Here is a 6,101-nt window from a genome sequence, read left to right on the forward strand (position 1 = left end):
TTTTATTTTTGCTGTTGGTTCATCTAAACTGCCTAACTAGGGATAGCTTCCCCGTTCTAAGGCAGTAAATTATGTATTTTACAATGATATTTAAAAGTATTTACAGTTTTATCATAATGTGTGCTTATTCAGTCTTAAAGGTAAACAATGAATATCCAGAGAAAACATAAATAATACCAAAATCTCTATATCCTAAGTCCCAAGTCATTACTATTAAAACAAGCAACCAGCTTACGTCCTTCTACATCGGACAACAAATTCTCTGACTCCCTCCGACCAATATGGATTAAGAATGCAGTCAACACCTTCCTCAGCCTGGCAATCCCACCACATTTCCACGAAACTGGGATAAGGTTATATACCCTCGGGCCTATATAATATTGCTGCCTTTGAGCTAAAAAAGTATTGACTCCTCTCTGTAGAATCAGATCCTTATTGGAGTGTCTAGTATTATGAACATGACAAACCCTTGCGTATTTTTCCCTGTTGAGATGTGTGACCGCTACTGACCTCAGTATATACTGTTGACGAATATCCAGCACTTGAAATTCTTTGAAGAGCGAATCACTCGGGTATCGGTATGGTTTTTTTAATATAACTCTTAACACTGATTTTTGAGCTATAGCTGCTGAAGCCATAGTCGTTTTAGTGCAGCTTCCCCAGCCAATCAGACCATACGTTAGTATTGAATTTACCAATCCATGATACAATTGTTTTAGTTCTTTAATCCTTAGTATATTTCTTAAAGGTATGAAAAAATGAATCAAACGTTTTATTTTATTAGAAATTTCTTCAGTTTGTAGGTTCCATCTCATAAATTTATCTATTTTTAAACCTAAATATTTTACACTAGTGACATTTTCCAATAGTGTACATTTACAATTTACAATTTACATTATTTATGCAATGATGTAATTTTAGTTCATACCCGGAGTTTGGTTGTCCCACCGAAGATGGGCTGAAACAGATAAACTTTGTTTTTTCTGCATTGAGAGTAAGCAAATTGTCGTTCAACCAATTGTTTACCCTCATCATATCTTTGTTAGCTTTGTCATGAACCTCTGCCCAATTTGGGGCACTATATATTAATACTGTATCATCAGCGAAAGATATTATTTTTCCAAGAGATTCACTCCTACAAAGTCCGTCAATATATACCAAGAACAGTAGCGGTCCCAATGTACTTCCTTGGGGAACACCATAGTCTAACTCTGCAGCATCACTTAGTTCATTGCCAATTTTTACTTTTTGTAATCTATTGGATATATAACTTTTAAACCAATCAAGGATAATTCCCTGAATGCCCATATTTTGTAATCTTTTAATTAGTATTTTATGAGAAATGGTATCAAATGCCTTTACTAAATCTAGGAAAACCGCTAAGCTTTTCTTACTATTATCTATAGATGTTGTAATTGTCTCGGTCAACTTAAGTATGGCGTTTTCTGTGCTTAATCCTGCCCTGAATCCGAACTGATTATTAGACAGTAAGTCGTTATGCTCTAAGAAATAGCTTAATCTTTGTTTAACAATTTTTTCTATTATTTTTGAGATAGTATTTAGTAATGAAATAGGTCGATAGTTTTGGATTAAATGTTTATTACCATTTTTAAATATTGGTATTACAAAAGATTCCTTCAAATGCCTAGGAAATATTCCTGTATTAAAGCTGAGATTAAATATGTAAGCCAGTGGAACTGCAATGTAATCCTGAATATATTTTATAAGTTTTGAGCTAATATTGTCTGGTCCTGTAGTGTTACTCAATTTGAGACACTTTATTGTCTTTATGATTTCACCGGGAGTAATGGCTATTGAATCTAATTTATGTAGTGTAGGTACAATATTAATTTTATTTACGAGGGCGTCTTCGTTTAGTTTAATTTTGTTAAGTATGTTATGTGCAAGGGAGTTCCCAATAGAGGTAAAATATACATTAGCGTGATTAGCTATTAATTTACTATCTGAATTTAAATAATTACCATTGGTCTCCATTTTTTCGATTGGCAGTTTTTTTGTAAGAGACGTTCCTGTAATTTTCCTAACCATTTTCCACATTTTACGTGGGTTGCAATTGTTGTCTTCGTATATTATTTTGCTATAGTAATTTTCTTTGGCTATTCTAATTTCTTTCTTACAAAAATTTCGGTGTTTTTTGTATTCGTATATTATTGAAATATCACCTGGATTATCTCGTGCTTTTTTGTGTAGTGCATTTCTTTTATGTATTGTTTTAACAATCTGATCTGTAATCCAAGGTGTTAATTTGCGTTTTTTATTCGGAATTAATTTGTAAATTGTGTTTCTGGAAATATGGTGTTTTAAGGATGATATAAAATTTTCTAATGCGTTATCAACATCCATCTCTGAAAATACATTATTCCACAATTCATTTTCTAAATCCTTTGCAAGTTTTTCATACATAACTGTAGAATATTCCAAAACTTTTTTTTTAATACGAGGGGTCTCAGAATTTATACATAAAGAAATGGTGTGATGATCGGTTATATGAGAATGAATAATAAAGGAATCGCAATATTTTATTCCCTTTGTTATTATATGGTCGATACAAGTATTACTTTCTTCTCTAGTTACTGCTTCAAAATGTAGTTTCAGCCCCTTTTCGGCAAGAAAGCATTTATAATAATTTGTTTGCATGTGTTTGTCATGTAGTAGATTAATATTAGTATCTCCAATAATGATCTGATTCGCACAATTCTTCATTTCGTTTAATATGGTCTCGAGGGAGTCAAGAAACGTATCGATATTTGCGAAGGACGGTGATCTATATATAGCAAGAATACAAAGATTATGTTCGAATGTAATTCTTAAGCAATTTGCTTGCGACAGGTTTATTTCGGTTATGTCAACATGTAACCCTGATCTGATGTACACTACCACCCCAGAGCATTTATTTATATAATTTGTAGTATGATATTCATCATATCCCAATACGCTACTGGGTAAGCAATGAAAATCCAACCAGCATTCAGTTAAAACAATAACGTCAAACTCACTAGGAAAGTTATTCAAAAATACTAAAAAGGTGTCTAAGTTTGACATACTTCTAATGTTTTGGTGGATAATTCTTAAATTATATTTATTCCAGTCATAATTCCTCAACTTCGAAGTGTCATCAATAATTGTATTATTGTGTTCATAAGGTAGGTTTTCCAAAATATCCGAATAATCTATCATAATGACATTATAGTTATTTAAAGTATTTATACATTCTAAATTAATAATAAAATAAGAGAAATTGCACACACCATTACATAACACACTATGTTATAGTTAATTATAAATAAATAAAAACTAACAAAATCAATTAATTAACGCAATGTAATTATTATAGTGAATTGTAAATTATATCTTTGTATTTATGTATATATATTTCAATAAATACCCATTGCCGCTGAGAAGTTATAAAGTACCATTTTAGTGCTTTGTTACTATTTAAAGTTACATAATCATGCTTTGTATTAAAAAAAAAACATAGAGCAAAAAAGTAAATCATATGAATCAAAATTAAAAACGGTACACAAGAACTGTTGTTTTTTTCTTTGCTTATACTTAATTTTTAGGCATTTTTTAAATCTAATTTAGTTTATATAAGGTTAAATAATAAATATATTTTATTTGTTTTACCTATAATGTTAATAAAATTTATTATTCCTAAATAATTCACTCTGCCATCTATTGATGATTTATTGAATCAATTATTGCTAGCAAGTTTTATGGTTTTAAATTCTAACTTTCATTATAAAAATATTTACATGTGTACTTACATAACATATTTACAAGTTACAAGCTAGAATGATGTTTTATAAAATACTGTTTGTTTTATTAGCATAAAGTAAAAAGTAAATTTGTTGTTATATTTCGATTGAGAGAGTTTGTTAATGACACAGTGCATATGTTTTAGGTGTAGTTAAGTTTAGTTAAATTTCCAATAGTGTGTGCAATTATAACATTTTTTAGGTTATACTAACTTGATTTTAATTTCTTCAACGTGGTTTATTGTAAGTATTTTGTCGTTTTCCGACTTTCTTACTAATATTTTAGCGTCTTTAAACCATACAAACTTGTAATTTTTTTCTCTCGCCCTGCTTTTAGTCTCAAATAACAAGTATTTGAAGTATGGTGTGAGAACTTCACTTATATACAGTGGAGTAGAAGAAGTAGAATTTCTGGCATTTTTTCTATTTTCTAGTAGTAGGTCTCTCTTTTTTACGTCTCGAAACAGAAGAATGAGTTTTTTTGGAGCTCCCGGTCGCCTATCCTGGATTCTGTACGCCTTTTTAACATGTTGTTCTTCTATTTTGACTCCCAAAGAAGATGCAATTCTTATTGCTGATTCTACCGGTGGCTCCCCCTGAATTTCACTATCCCCTGCAATTTCTAATTGGTCTGTTTTGGTCCATTGTTCACATTCAGCCACTTTTGCCTCCAGTTGACTTATTTTTAGTTTATTTTCTTTGTTTTCATTTTTAAGAATATTTACGTCCTTTTGAATGTCTTTTATTAGTTTTATTTCTCTTGACATTTCATCAAATTGTTTCGATAGGAATGACATTGCCTTTGTCATTTCCTCGTATCCTATTGTCATCAAGTTGGCTTATATAATCCTATGGTTTCTTTTTAAAATTAGTTTTCGACTTTTTAGAATTTTTGTTATTTATCGGAGTTCTGTATACTTTTTCAATAACCTTTCTTGGCAGGTTGAAAATGGATGTCTACCTCTACGCTACGGATTGTGGTCGTAAAGTTGAACAATTGTTTACTTAGATATTTAAATATGGTAAAATTATAATAATCTAGTTTATGAAAATAACAAAATTCAGCTATGATAATGAACTAAATAGCATCTAATTCAGTGCCATTAATGAACTACTGTAAGTTTTATTTTCCATAATTTGTTTCTAAGAATATTGTCATTTTCATCGCCTCGAGAGCTCCGTATTGATTAGAAATATTGGAAAAAGAGTGACATATTTGGATTACATTGCATTCTGTTTTATATGAATTTGGTAAGATCTAAAAGTGATATTATCTCCAATTATTTACTTATAAATTGACTGACTGAATTTTTTATTACAATATTAAATGATAATATTAGGTTATAAAGTGTATTATGTTTTAAATTGTTGACATTTTATTATATTTTATATAGTCTGCTCTATAAAACTACAATCATGTCATTTTTGTATTCAAATGATGACGGACATATTCTCCTTCATCAAAATAATAAATTCTGGAGACCGAAATATTATTATCAGTTAATATATATGTATTATTAAAACTAACAACATTTAACTAAACGTATTACATACAATATAATACCTATAACATGAGTACAAAATGAGAGTTGTCATGATAACTTTACTGCCTATGTACTAGGTTTAGATCAGATAGTGCCCAAACAAGCCACGAGTATGCAACTACAGTAAAACTCCTTTTTTACGTTATTCAACGGAGCAAGAAAAAGTAGTGAAAATTTGAGGAAAACGCTAGGAAAACGAAAAGTGAGCAAATGAGAAATGTATGTAAAAAATTATTACATAAAAATAAAATTATCTACCTACTGGGCCAGCGTTTCCCCAGCCTGTTTAAGCCTGCGGACCGGTGAAAATAGGATAAAAAAATTGCAGACCGGTAAAGCAGGCACAAAAACTATTATTTATTTAGTATTTTGTTCATTTGTTTTTAATATTATATTATAACAGGTATGGAAAAATAACAAATGACCCTTTTTGTAATACGGGAATTTGAAAATGGTATTTGCGAGGACCGGCGGCTCTAGTGTAGTATAACAGTGCAAATACGCTGCCAGAAAAATTGTAAAACCTGTCGTTATGGGGGATTATTAATATTTTTTACCTATTTCCAATGATTTCATTAAAAATATTTTGTAATTTTTCAGTCAATATTGTGATGTGTTTTTTTTTTAATTAAAAAAAAAACAAAACATTAAATACGAAAATAAAAATTTGAATTTACTTATTATAAAATGAATTTTCCCATAAATGTTGGGAAGTTTTATTTATAAGGTATTACTTTTTCCAAAAAGCAAAACAGAATTTCAACTGTCAAATATATTG

The sequence above is a fragment of the Micrasema longulum genome, unplaced genomic scaffold (genome assembly GCF_059751315.1).
Source record: "Micrasema longulum isolate JH-2025_06_02 unplaced genomic scaffold, ASM5975131v1 h1tg000215l, whole genome shotgun sequence".
Classification (NCBI taxonomy): domain Eukaryota; kingdom Metazoa; phylum Arthropoda; class Insecta; order Trichoptera; family Brachycentridae; genus Micrasema; species Micrasema longulum.